The sequence below is a fragment of the Lutjanus erythropterus genome, chromosome 8 (assembly GCF_056507025.1).
Source record: "Lutjanus erythropterus isolate fLutEry1 chromosome 8, fLutEry1.hap2, whole genome shotgun sequence".
NCBI lineage: Eukaryota > Metazoa > Chordata > Actinopteri > Lutjaniformes > Lutjanidae > Lutjanus > Lutjanus erythropterus.
In genome coordinates, this window is record NC_139324.1 from 39,509,148 (window position 1) to 39,524,086 (window position 14,939).

Consider the following 14,939-nt stretch of genomic DNA (forward strand, 5'->3'; position numbering starts at 1 on the left):
GGTTCTCGTTCCCCATCCAGAAACGGAGAAGAATAAATAACAAAACCACAGGGAGTGCGGTAGCATTCTTATACCAACATTGCAAGTAGTTATTTGCTCATGAGGTTGAATGCTGTATTTAGCACCTTCAACAAAAAGACTGGGAACAGTGGGAAACAGCTGGCTGTCCATACAAAAAGGAAAGACTTAGAAAGAAGCACAGTGACTTCCTGGAGTCTCTGCTAGTTGCCTGGCAACCTTGAGGTGTCAAAAGATGTAAGGAAATCACTTAACATGGCTAAAACATAGTCCAGCACACAACCCCTGTAAAATCACCATTTCAGTGTTTGACAAAATATACATGAGAGATTCAAGTGACTAAATGACAGCGTTTTGCTGCTGACAGGAACCTCAGGTGGAGGCAAGAAACCCAACGAATTCTATCACATACACGCTGACAAACAGACACTCTTTGTTCAGTTCAAAAAAGCTGCTGGTGATCTCACTCTATCGTGTCTGTCGATCTAATAACTGTGACAGATGGATTTCTGATAAGGAAAGCGTGAAGAGGAAGCTTGTTGTCACCTCAAGGCAGGACAAAATATTCTCATTACACCAAATGAAGGAAATAAAACACAGAACAAATGGATGTGTCTTCATTAAGGTGTGTTTCAGGGTCATTATTTGATGCAGAAGGAGGATTGGAAGCTGCTGTGCAAGTTTTCTGAAGGTATAAAAATGGTAAAGACAGTAAGATGTGTACAGATCCACGATCCTAATGGAGAGCATTGAAAACCTTTCAGAGAAAAATCAGCAGGCTATTGCTCTTTGTCTGCTTGCATTCATGTTTGAACCACTAAAACCTACTTAAAGTTGGGCCAGGAAGTGGATTTATACACTTCACTCTTAAGAGGGGTATGTTTCTCTCATTTGTTTTCTAAAGGCCATGATGGACCTTTAGGTAGCAGCCTTGGATCTACAATCGACATTCTCCTTTTAATTAACCACAAACACAATGTTTCACTAAAAGTGGCCTTTCATGATCTAAAACTGAGCCTCGGTTGGCATGTGAACATATTATAGGAAGTGAAACATTTAAAAACAATCACGGCCTATGTGAAAAAAAGAGAAGATGATTGTAAAAATACATTATTTCCATCTGAACTGCAGTGGAGAAGCAGCACAAAGTAGCAGAGAACAGTAATATGCAACAAGTAAAGTACAACTACATCAAAACTGTACTTAAGTTGGCTTCAGTCCTTGAGTTAAAGCCCTCAGTTACTTTCCATCACTGCTGAGTGATGAAGACAAGACGTGACGAAGATGAAGTGAGTTTGTTCAGCTGCTGTCAGTCATAGTCTCACTATCTATTAGTTTTACACACACAGAATTGGCTGTATTGACTGGAAATGATCCACGGTTTAAACATACAAACGTACAAACATTTTAACATTGTTCCGTGATTGTTTCATGTTGTATAGTGTCTCATATTTTAGTCACTCTGGATTGTCATATACTTCAAGGTTTTTAGTCTACTTGCCAGCCGCATGAACTCGGAAATGTTGAATACGCCAAAGTTTAATGTCAGATATGCAAATTATAAAGGTGTAAAGATTCATTCATACATCCGATGCATCAGGCTTTAATGTGTAATATACGAGTGCATTGATTCAGACGGCCTGTATCAGTAAAAAGCTGAATGTGAATCGTGAAAAGAAATGGATGCAGCGCTAGCGTATCGATACATCTCATTAGGACGCGCATATGTTTCATTTTTGGCATCAGTGAACTGCTGCTGTGACTTTCCTCTGTTGTCTCTCTCCTGCTGCCTCTTTCTGCACCGCTCTCTCCGGACACCTGCTCCCTCAGTCATACAAAACAAGCGCTCCCCCCCTCCCTCACCTGTCTCTCCTCTTCAGCTCCTCAAAACAGACAGTGAAAGAACTGACATCACACCACCAAACTTTCATAACATGCATGTGTGGAATAAATTTAGGTTTTATAAGAAAGATGAGAAACAAAATGTGTCTGACAGCAGAACACAGAGTCATGAGTCTCCGGACCCACAGAGACGTTATGTCACTGTGAGAGCAGGTAACACGTAGCATCACTGTTCCTCCACACCCCTCTTCCTCTACACGTCAGTCAAAACCACAGCACTCTTCATATGAAACAGAGCAGCAGATCAGCTTACTGCAAAAATTCATTTGTTTTTAAAGTCTGTTCATAGATTTAGGGTACAGGATCTCATTTAAACATGAGACTCATAATAAGATGTAAACACCACTGTCATGTCTCCTCCTCTCGATCTCTGTTACTGGATTTAGTAAAACTATCAAGATTTCTTCTTGCAACTAATGGTATCCTACAAACATAACATTAATAGAATCAAGATGTAAACATTCAAACATTGCATCGTATCATATTGTATCATGACAGGACTGAAGGATATCAAATTGTTATATCACTAACTGAAACAAGCAAAAAACTTAAACTTGGTTATAAATTACAGGATATTTATCTAAATGACATTTAAAATCTATTTATTTCTATTTATTTAAAATACAAAAGTTTAAACAAATGTGCCCATATCTCAATGATGCATGACATGTATATTTGAATGCACGGCCCATTCAATTCTGAGGTGACTCATAATTGGCTATTAGTAGTAACAAAGGACAGTACCAACCCCAAATAATAAAAATAAAATAAATAAAATAGACCCTTTTACAGCCGATGTCATCAAAAAGCCAACATTTTTACCAGCACCAAAATTCATTCAACTTTTATTTTTAACTCGCAAATACATTGAGGTAGAGACATCATTTACAATGTAGCCGAGTAAAACAATAAAAAAAGCATTCAGAAAAAGAAAAAGGCAAAGAGAAACTTACATAAAAGTAGCAACAAGAAGTTGAAATCACCAAAATGTCAGAATCGATATACCACTGACTGACTTATATTGTTCTGAATTCTGACTGGATCATAATTGTTTCAAAGCAATCTGCGGCGTCTGTGGCTGCAAGCTATTAAACATGTTGACTGGAATGAGGACGCGATCAAAACTGCTCGTGTTTGCTGCACCCGTTGATAAGCTATTATGGTCCGCCATACTTCCGTTGGCAAACTGTGCGCGCAGCTTGCTTATTGTTTACAGACTGTAAACAGATCTATACGTTCAACAAGTACATCGTGAGCCCTCAAACAGGTTTTAAAACACAGGTTAACCATAAATGATCCTCAACTCCTCATATAAAATTCTGTGGTACTCAACACTTCTTGGTTCACAATAGGACTCTACCGGCTGGCAAACAGACTATTTTGGGGGGATAAATGCCACACAAATTACATTTATTGTCCATATTATTATTCCTACTCGCCTGCGTAATTTGCATTGGAATTTTGAACTTCTCAAAGCACAAGGCACATTCACATGAGACAGAAAGCACCATCAGACCCTGACATTATCACAAATCAACCCACATTCCTTAAAAAATATTTGTCCCAGGTGAGCGGGGCTCCGGAGCAGCCAGCAGAGCGTCTGCCGGGGTGTTTTTGACAGACAGCTATTTCAGTGGCTTCACTGAATAACACTTAACAATGGGTCCCTTGAGCCGCTTTGGCATTTTAGAGCTCATTTTCTGTCTGAGTGCAGGTACGGACAAAGGTGAATCAGAAAGTCAGGATAAGGCCAAGCATTATCAAAGTGTTGGTGGAGCACAATGGTGAAGATGGTCAGAATCATAACAGCTCTGCTTCAGAAACATTATTAGCCACCAGCTGTTTCCCTGTCTGTCGCCCCACTGCCACACAATCTGCACACCTTTCATGTGGAATAACCTTGTTTAACCCATCTCTTTCAATAAGTTATCAACAGCTTGCCTAATGATTTAAAAGAGACAGGAATGAGAGAGAAAAAGTTGGAAATGTGTCATCTGGACTTGTTTGTGATCACACACCCACTTTAATCTTTCATTAATCATACTGCAGCAGCTGCATGGAGCTCCAGTCTCCAAAATCAAGTCTGATTCAAGTCTGAGAAACACTCAGGATGCCCCTCGCAAAAACTGTACAAAAATTTGATGATTGAGGGACAAATCAGAGAGTTTCTTCTCTCATAATGTCCACTTAAAGCCACTGCAACAAGTAGAAATTAAGCCGTGATGAATGAAAGCATGATACTGCGGATAAATATGAGGACAAACTGGTTTTATTTGTGAACTGAGGTTATGGAAAATGACAAGGCCGGGTGCAAAAATCTTTCACCATTTTTGGAAACACACTAATTAATTGGTTCCCAAACTGGGGTCAGGTCCCCCCTTAGGTGGCGCGCCAGAAGTCACAGGGGGTCCCTAAGACTTTGTCTGCTCTGTGGTCTTCAAAATCAGATTTGCACATGTCAACTAAAATCACAATTTCAGGGCTCCTACACCTTTTCAAAAGTCAAATTCAAGCACTTTTAAAGCATTTTCAAGCTCTTCCAGCATCTTACAGGTGTGGTAAATCTCATGTTATCAACCAAAATTATGTTTTGTAATAGAATTCTACAGACAGGTGACAGATTAACAGAAAATACAACAAAGTTTCATCTTTTTGAAATGTGTTACCTGTCTGTAGTTAGACTTGCCTTCTCATTAGGGTTGCAAATTTGTGATTTTTTTTAATTCATAAGATGTAGAACACATTTTTCTCTTTTTTTCTTATTTAAAGTTTAATTTTAAGTTTCATTATCCAATAAATGGCTCCACTAGACAAAACAATGTCAAATCAGGGGCAATTAATGCCATTTATAAACTAGCAATTATTGATCATGTTTAATCGCTTCAATTCTTATTCGGCAATTAATCAACTAATAATTAATCATTCATCTCCTGTACAATCAGGTTCAGCAAATATCTGAGTTATTTTATGTCTTTATCTAAAAATTAATTAACTAATTCAGTCAGGCAGCAATTTACTGTGAAAGTAATCTGATTACAATTTCAAGCAGTTACAGGCACTTTATCCAAAATCCAAACACTTTCCAAACCTCAAAAACATTAATATTCAAGTGTTTTCAAGGATTTCCAGTACCTGCACAAAACCTGCAATTTATACAAAATTCTAAATACAAAACTATTTAAAAAGGTAGATTTCCTTGTCCTCAATTAAAAAGTTAGTAGAACACAACTCTTTCACTCCTTGTACTCGTATAATCAGTGTGATCATAAACATGAATCTTGAATCTTGAGAAATCAGTATTTCAACTTAGCATGTCTTCTTGATCTACGATGACATATAATGGTTGTTTTATGATTTTAATCCAATAAATACATTAAATATTCCTCCTTTATGTTATCAACTAATTGCTAATATGCACTTTTTACTGTGTAACATTTGAAAATTGAACAATAACAATGGATGGAAATTAGCTGTTTATAAGGTAATTAGGATGTGATTTTGATTAGAAATTGTTATGACATAATATTTCTGACACTAATGCAATATATGCTATGGGATACTACAGCCATAGATACAATAATTACCTAATATTTTAAAGGTAATCATATTTTTTGCTGTATGTGACCTACATACAGCTCATATAGCTGGTAAACTGTCATAAATGTGTCAGTGAGCAGTGCTCACATTACTGCCAGTCACTAAATCAGGGCTTTGATGTAAATGTGTACAACTGCATGGGTTAAAACAGAAACAGGATTTCTTTGATCAGCTTTTCCTGAAAAGATTAAAAAAAAAAAAAGTTTTTTTCCTTGATCAAAGGTGTTTCCAGAACAACATGAAAAAAAAGGAACTTCTGTAAAGAAAAGTTGTGTGCGGCATGGAGGTGGAATAGAGGAGTCATCTCTGAGGACCAAAGCAGAAATAAGGGACTCCTTATGTTGCTCGTGCCTTTTGCTTGGCAGCACTCTCACGTCTCTCCCAAAGCACTGAACAGAAGGAGGGGGGATAAGAGGGAGAGAGTCTTTAGCTGTGGAAGACTTTTCTTTTTTTGTTCTGTTATGATGGATTGTGCAGACTGAGTGCCATGATGTGTGTCTCTGGGAGTGCTGTGTTGTGACCAGTGGGGTCGCTCATCGATTCCCAGCCATCTCTACTAAACCACTAATAAGACACTTGGCATTTTCCCTGGTGCTACATTACTCCCTTTGTGAGCTTTCTCTACTCCTCTCAGTTATTGGAGAGGCTGGAAAATATGTGTGTGTGTGTGTGTGTCTCTGTATTCCTGCAGCCATATGTGACTGCATGTGTGATAGCATTAAGTCTGTTATGTTTAAATGTGCGCACATGTACACAGCTTTGTGTACGTGTCTGTACATACATATGCGGATATGTCAGGAAAAGATAGATTACATCACGTGAGGCTGGATTGGTGCACCACATATGGTAACAATGCTAAAGTCCACTGTGGGGAGAGGGCTCGGATGAAAATGTCACCTTGGACGCCGTTCAGGGGCTCGGCGAGGTTTGATTCCCTCGGAGAGGCTAGGGATGTAATCTGACTTGGAAGAGAATCATCAGTGAGTACAGTCTGATGTCTAAGGAGGAGGATTAGATGCAATGTTGGTGATGAGATCAGCTCAGACAGATGGAGTATTTATTCAAGCGAGAAGTTTAGGAAACCAAGTCAAATTGACATGGAAGCTAGCTGACTGCACTGTGTATTCATTCTTAACTTTGGTGCCAGCCGCTCGGAAGCCGCTGCTGCAAGTTGGAACTGCTGTGAAATCAAAGATATGAATAAATGAGGTATCGTGTTTAATATATTCTGCAGTGCTGCTTATTTGCACCCAGCAATATTCACACTTTATGATATTTGTCATGCAGCCCACTTAGCATGTTAACAGTTTGTCCAGTGTGCCACACGCCACTTTTTCATTTGAGGCCCATAAGTGTTTTCACACGATTGTCAGAAAAGCTGCAATTATCTGTGTTATCGCCAAATAACAAAAGTGAAAGCACAACAAAATGTCAACAAGTTTAATAGGCTGGTGAGTATGCTTCAGCTCGCTTTAGAGCATACAAATACGTCTGCACAGACAGCCACTCACGCGAGCATGAAAAAGATATACAATAACCCCGGGCTGGGTGTCTCAAGGCCGGCGACCTCCGTGGTAATAAATTTGTCTGAGGAAAAACGATGACAAATAAAGGCCTTTAAATGTTCCTATTTTCTCTACACAACACGTCAGAAAGAATTGATGTCTCACTACGCGGCGCCACAAATTACCCCCAGAGAGAAAAACAGCTCGCTGCAGACAGCTGAGTGTGGGGGATCCACTCCCTCCGGAGAAGTCATATTCAGACTGATAGGCTCGTGTGGAATTCAGTGAACCTGACTGCACCCTCCACCCAGAGAGCTCGGCGTCTTCCTTATTGGTGCAATGCAGACACCTTGGGGGGATGTTCCTCCACTGCTATCTTTGTCGTTTTTTACTTGTTTCATTCTGGAGGTCTTGCTGCCAACTAAATTACAGATGGCTTTTACACTTCAGCAACATGCCTCCTTGGTGCCCTCACTGGTATCATGCAGTAACCTCGGGGCAGGGTTACATATTTAACCATGGTGGACTCAGAATGTCTGAGGGGGAGGGGCCAAAATAAAATTAAAAGGGTGCCAGAAAGCTGTGATGCACTTTATCACGTTTTGTCCACTGGAAGTGAACTCTAAAGCATTGGTTCCCAATCTGGGGTCTGGGCCCACTTAGGGGTGACGCCAGAGGTCATTGGCAGTCCCAAAGACTTTGTCTGCTTTGAAATCTTCAAAATCAGAATTTCAGGGAACATACACCTTTTACAAAGTCAAATTCAAGCACCTTTCAAACATTTTCAAGGTGCATTTTCAAGCTTTTCCAGCACTCTGCCACTGTGGTAGATGACATATTTATTTTAAAAAATAATTATTTCACTTCTTCATCACATTAAATCAGATATCATTGTCCTATAATGAACCAAAATTACATTTTGTGACAGAATTCTACAGACAGATTCTTTTTTTCTTAAGTTTCACTTTAAGTTTCCTTTTCCAAAAAATGGCTCCACCAGACAAAACAATGTAGAATGAGGTGCAATAAATACCATTTATAGGCTAGCAATTAATGATCAATTCATACATGTTTAATTGGTTAAAATATTTATTTGAGAGTTGATTAATGATTGATCATTTACCTCCTATACAATGTGGTTCAGCACATAGCTGACTTATTTTATTTCTTTATCTAAAAGTTAACTAATTCAGTTACTTATTATGGAAGTAATGTGATTACAGTTTCAAGCACTTTTCAAACAATGAAAACACTGCTTTAAATTTGTACATTTCTTTGTCCGGAATTAAAAATAGTCAGCTACTCTGTGGACCTGTGCGAGCTCTCAGCTCTGTGATAATGAATCATGATCGTTCTTTTGGTAAGAATAAGTGTGTATAAGCTGCTCTGTTAAGCTGCTAAAGTTATACCAGAACAGAGACATTTAACAAAGGTAACAGTTCTAATAATGGGAACAATCTAATTGATATTTATGCTGGACAGTAAAGCTTTGGCATTAATCACATATTATTTTTCTCGGACATGGAGACACCAAGCAGGTGACCCCCCCCCCCCCCCTTTGAGTCCACCAGTGATATTTAGTTTATTCCATTTGGTAGTCAAAGATAGACTATCAGATCACAGACCAAAGCTCGATGCCTCCTGGGTGTAGGTCTCTCACTGTCCACAAATCCCCTCTGCTCTTCATGTGTGTCCTGCAGATTGGTTTAGTGCTCCTCCATGCTGCAGACCGGGCTTCATTAACTGATAGCAGCAGAGATGGAGACATCATGGAGACATGAATGTGCAGAGAGAGCTGCCTGATATGAAGGAGTCTGTCTCCGGGGGTTGCACCACATCACCAGCACCACCTTACCTTCCACATCTTACAAGTGACACGTATTTCTCTTCCTCCAGTACAGAATAAAACCAAAATGAGCATTAAAGAACAGATATCCAGATTAATCTAACTGCAAGAGGGGTTAATAGGGTCACTGATCAATACCAGTGACTCAATTACGCCGCACAGTGTTGAATTTCACTCACCTACTTGCTCGTAATTTACTCTTGCTGGAAGCAAAAGTCCCACAAACATTGATAAAGCAGACTTATTATTCAGGCATTAGGCACTGTGATATATACTGACGACCTTTTCACCCTCACTTTTGTGGAGCTCCTGCTCTAAGTATCTATATTTCTTGGCATTCTTTGGGTCATTTATAGGCCACGGAAAGCTGTACCACAGACCTACTGTTGGCATTTGAACTGATTGCTGGGTGATTTTTTGAGTTCCTGTGTTTTGACCCACATTATTAAGACTGTTCTTAGCTAAAGAGCATTCAGCAGCACAATCTTTAATGCTGCAAGCCCAGATGCTTTCCAGCCTCCTATCTTTTATGTACAGTAATTTCATTTGCCACTTGAAGGTCATTGCACAACGGCTGTGTGACTGAGAAAAAGTATTGATCCAGGAGTTCCTTAAAGAATTTAGATGTACTCCCTTTGCTTTTGATATCTAACTCCAGTGTGAATTTGGATGTTTCAGACAGGAATGCTGTGATCTCGTTGTTCTTACACGTGTCTGACACATCTCTTAGAGTCATCCTTTAAGAAGAAAGCCAGTCAGTGTCGAGCTACTTTCAGAAATCTGCAAGAATTCTGTGGGTGTTTTTCTTCCCTGAGGTTAAATGGCTGACTGCAGCTAAATGTCATTAGTCACAAAAATTACAACAAATATCTTAGAAATGTTGACGCCATCACTGATGTGTGGTCAGAGGAGGCCTGTTAGGCAATGAAATATTAAGATTACAAGATCAGTGTCGCACCAAAAGAGCCATGTTCATTGAACATGCTCAAATTTTTGGTAAACATTGAACTGAACGAATCATCTGCATCATCAGGTGATTAAAGAAAAATGTGACTGCAATGGAGAATCTCTAATAATGATTTAGTATTTCAAAATATTGACTAGATATCTTAAAATACCAAGAAACTTTCTCAAAATGACATACATACTAAGTCATTGTTTTGAGACCAGGGACAACTGTAACTTTTTTTCCTAATAAATAATATGGCATATTTGTGCACTAATTAATAATACAATTGATATATTTTCACCAATAAGAACAAGACTGTACAATCCCCCTTGGTGTGGGCAACGGTACGGTGGTTGGGGGCAGTTGTAAGACTAAAAAAAAATAAAAATAAAAATAGTCATATTAACCCACTGTATCTCAAATACAGGTAGACCTCAAAGTAATCACGTTACTGCTGTAGTATCTAATATTTTTTGTTTGTTTTTGTGTGTGGTTCAAATTCTTTTAGATGTCAGGCATCTTCTGCATTCAAAGCAGGAGTCTAGCAATGACCAATAAGAAGGTATTTTATTCACATTTTATAACCAGGCAGAGCAGAGTGTGCTCCACAGCCAGAGAGCAGCTCGCTCCGCTCCAGTTTAAACACACAGACTCTTCCTTCACTTCACCCAGCAGCTGGTAAACAAAAATACAGGCGCTTCTTTAACTTTTTCTGCAGTGTTTTGTGGGCAAACTGTACATTTGCTGCAACAAGACAACTTTACTGCTAAACTTTAATCCCTCTGTCTGACGGCAGCCCCCAGCACTCTTTTTTCTTCCTCTCTTTTGGTTGTCCACAAATGCCACATGCATGGTGTTGATGGAAAATAAAATATTCGCACATGCTTGCAATATGAAGCCTATATAGGTTGATGCTTTAATGTGGCATGAGTGCTGTTGTCACACAAGTGTGAAGCTGACGTGACATTTGCAGTCAAGACAAGGGGTAACTTATGTCATTTTTTGGGACAGATAGCTTAACAGCGGCTGTCAGCATGGATATTTCATACTTTCTACATTATTTTAAGAAAAAAAAGGAGCTGTGGTCAATAATGGGAACACCTGACCTACAGGATCTCACCTCTCAGATGGAAAGATTACACAAACTTTTCAAACAGACTGTCCACTCTCAGATCACCTTGAAAATCTTCAGCAAGAGTCTCATTGACCTGAGGAGCGCAGGCTGCTGACCAATGAAGAGAAAAGAAAACTGAAGTCTTAAAAAGCCTCACTGATGGCCTGTTATACTCACACTGCCAAACAGAATATTTCACCACATCTCATGTCACAGTGACTTTCTCTCTCTCTCTCTCTCTGATTATTGTGTTGTCAAAGTCCACACTGTGTGAACACAATGTAAGCTAGATGTGTTGTTGGTTAGGTGCATTACTTTGCAGGTTGAGGCCTTAGACATATTTGAAAATTTATAGCCAAACTAATGTGGACTAAATTTTGTCTATCCATGCATAATTGTGGCATTAACTGAATGTAGACGTGACGGATTATACAGATCACTGCCCGCTCAGTCAAAGATTTCTGTCTGTCCTCCTACACTGAAAAATCAAATGCTCAAATTAATTCATCATAATAAGAGGTGAAAACTTAAAATTTGTTCAGATGTTCTACTAACTTAAAAATGTTTAGTGCAAGCAGAATTATCTTTGTTTTGTGTTGATAAAACTCATTTGATTAATATGGATTTTACTTAACATAACGATTTTTTATATTAAATTTATTAAACTGAAAATATCTGAATTGACTTAATCAGTCATTTTAATTGCAACTGTTAATCAATTATCAAATTAACGGTCAATAATCAATTAATCAGTCTGAGTATTATTGAGTATATTTTTTCTGGTTTATGATGACTGACATTTGTTTTCACCATTTCTAACATTTTATAGACCAAACAACTTATCAGTCAATCAAGAAAATAATCAACAGATTAATCAACATGGAAATTAATCAATAGTTGCAGTCCTAAACTGTAACCAAAGAGTAACACAACTCCAAATATCTAAGCTCTGATAACCTCCAGTTTCTTTCTTTTGAGTTTAAAGAACTCAAAGAAATTGTGGTAACTAGATGCCTCACATTTCTGGGGTGCTGCGATCTTATTCGGGTTCACAGTTTATCTAATACATACAGTAAAAGGTCACTGAAGGTCATTACACAACAGCCATGTTACTGAGAGAAAAACAGGAACACAAGAGTTCCTGAAGGATCTCTGAATCTAGATATATTCCCCTTATTTTTGAATTCTTGCCCTAATGATGACGTTCCCCTGCAAATTCGTAGGTTTCAGCCAAAAAAATATATAATCCAGTTGTTCTGACATGCGTATGACACATCTCTTACAGCTGTCCTTAAAATTTGTCAGAGAAGGAAACTCAGTGCCGAGCTGTAGTTTTAAAAGTCTGCAAGAATTCTGTGGGTGTTTTTCTTCCCTGAGGTTAAATGGCTGGCTGCTGCTGAGTGTCATCAGTCAAAAAACTTGACAACAAATACCTTAGACATGTTGACACCACATTGATTACCTTTATTTAGTCTTTGCTCAAGTATTTATCTTGAATTTAATGAGAGCTAGTGCAGCCTCCCCTCTCTACAATCCTACATACTGTACAGTATTTTATGCACTTGGGTATTTGTGTGATTTATCAGATAATTGGTGTGACTCAGTAAGTCTCCTGGGACCATTACAGAGGATTACAGACCATTACCTTTACCAGCTGTAAGATGTGGTGTCATTCAGCATTTAATGCATTTAAATCAAGTATTTCCACCATAGCTGCCTGCTTTAAAACAATGAAAACTGCACCTTAAAACTAGGAAGTGTTTTTATGGAGGTGATATTTCCAATTTATGAAGTTGCTCTTTATTGATTGCTGCAGCCTGCAGTGTTCCAGGAGAGTAGCTGATGCAGGAGACCGATATCAGGCTGAGAGAGGACCTGAGGAGGCTCTATTATGATCCCAAAACCTTTCTCATGGTTCAGAAGTGGAGAGTTCAGTTTAATTAGGGAAGCTCAATGTTGCTTTTTATGATGCCTGGAGGGGGCTGCTCAGTTCTTCTTCCCTCTGCATATTTAAGATTCCAGCACTTTTGTTGGGAGGAACAAGGGGAAAGCATGCACAGAAAAGCTTTGCATAATACAGAGTTTCTAAAAATCTCAATGGTAAAATTTAATTTTAAGTGAACATGAGGTCTCTAATTGCTCGCTTACTGAGATAATGCCCATTATACCCAAGACATAATATCTTATGCTTTTACAAAGGCAAATATGAGTATTTACAGGATGATTGGTGTTCGATGTCTTTGAAATTACATTCATCTTTTCAAAAATGAGGCTGTAAAAGCAATGATCATAATAACATCTCAATAATGGCGCCCATAAAAGCCAGCACCAAATTAAAGGTCACTGTTAATAGTTGCCAAGCAGTATTTGTGTCACTCAAAGCGCCCAGCAGCCTTGATGGTAAATCTCTCTAATAAGAATGGTGTTGTGTGGAAAAGATGGAGCTCACAAAGATCCAGAGCATCAGAGAGGATGCTGCTGGGAGAACTGATCTCCCCTTAACAAACACAAATGAACATTCAATTTTTGTAAACAGAGCAACACAATAGGACCAGGATCTGCTGCAGGGGGAAAAACACTCTGGCTTGTCTGTATTTCTCTAAACAAATCACAATCCAGTCACTCCAGGAAGTACGACTTCAACCAGTCCCTGTGAATTCTGCATGATCTCACAATTTTGTCCGAACTCTGCAACTTTTTCACAAATTTGACCAATCGTTGTTTCCTGCGAGTTCTACCAGTCACAGCAGTTCCCCACATAAACATCATACATGTGCGCCTCAATGAACCAACTCAATGTTTTATCAATGATCTGTGCACTTATATTTTATAATTCTGCGCTTGGTATTTTGATGTTTGAGCTCCAAACAGGTTTAGCTTCTTTGCCACCCTGAGCCCTTCTGGAAGAGGTTTCTTGGAACACTCAGAATAGAGCGTGGTTTTATTCTCCCTGGAACAAGTTCTCTTTGATTTGAATGAAGTATACAAAAAACCTCTCACAACTTTCTTTTGCAATTTTCCCCTAATTTCATTGCAAAAAATGCCTAAAAACATTACAACATGCATCACTTTTTTTTCTTTTTTTTTTTCTTTTTAGAAAAGCTGCCGTGAAATCAGGTATTTTAAGCTTCAAGAATCCCAAAAACTGCTGGAGGGACTGACAAGTGTCTTGGGTGAAGCTAAGCCCAGGATGCAGTTATGGTGCCCCTGCGAAAATAGTCAGCTTGCTTTGGTGGAACATTTGCACGTCAGGAGGTGAGCTCTTGCTAAATCACCACAAAACAAAAGGTAATAGCTGTTGTTTTTACCTTCATGCTGACACTGACAGGACCAAGGAGCTGATGGTGGACATGAGGAAGAAGAGGAGACGTCATCGGCTGCTGTCAGTCCAGTGGTCTGAGGTGGAGCTGCTTTACATCCCTGGACGTCCACATCAGTGACGACCTCACCTGGACAAACAACAAAACACAGCTGGTCAGGAAAGCACATCAGCGCCTGTACTTTCTGAGGAGGCTGAGGAAATTCAGCATGTCACAGAGGATCCTTAGTAGCTTTTACACCTGCTGTATAGAGAGCGTCTTCACTCCAACTCTAACCCTATGACAGGGACTGGTTAAAGCACTTAAGTCATGTGCTTGTTGTAAGATTAAGTAACAGCTGGTTCACACTACATGCATGAGCAGCGTGTGTGTGTGTGTTACCTGCTGGTTACAGCGTCCATACAGCCTGCCTGAGCAGCGTGACACCACGCTTCATCTAGAGATTTGGAGGCTTGCCTACTTTTTCTGCACGATTTGCGTGTTTCCTGGCAATAATATCTTGACAGTCATATTGACATTATATCAGCAACAGGACACCTCTCATTCTACTTTCATTGTCTGCGTCTGTGCAGTGTGTCACAGACTTCTGACTGTGTTCAGAAAACTCTTCTCCAAACTCTATGTAGGAGGACAGAACGTGTGTGTGAATCCTGCTGTCCTCCTGCCCACCTGAGTGATCCCACGTGTT

At 39.2% G+C, this 14,939-nt stretch overlaps 1 long non-coding RNA gene across 1 annotated transcript in view; it reads right to left on the bottom strand.

Moving 5' to 3' along the window:
- The window catches only part of LOC146323329 (uncharacterized), a 38,214-nt gene extending 23,853 nt beyond the window's left edge, over positions 1–14,361 (bottom strand). The window contains exon 1 of the long non-coding RNA XR_014771280.1: positions 14,240–14,361. This is a non-coding gene — a long non-coding RNA (uncharacterized LOC146323329). The remainder of the gene's footprint in view (positions 1–14,239) is intronic.
- Positions 14,362–14,939: the final 578 nt, after the last annotated feature.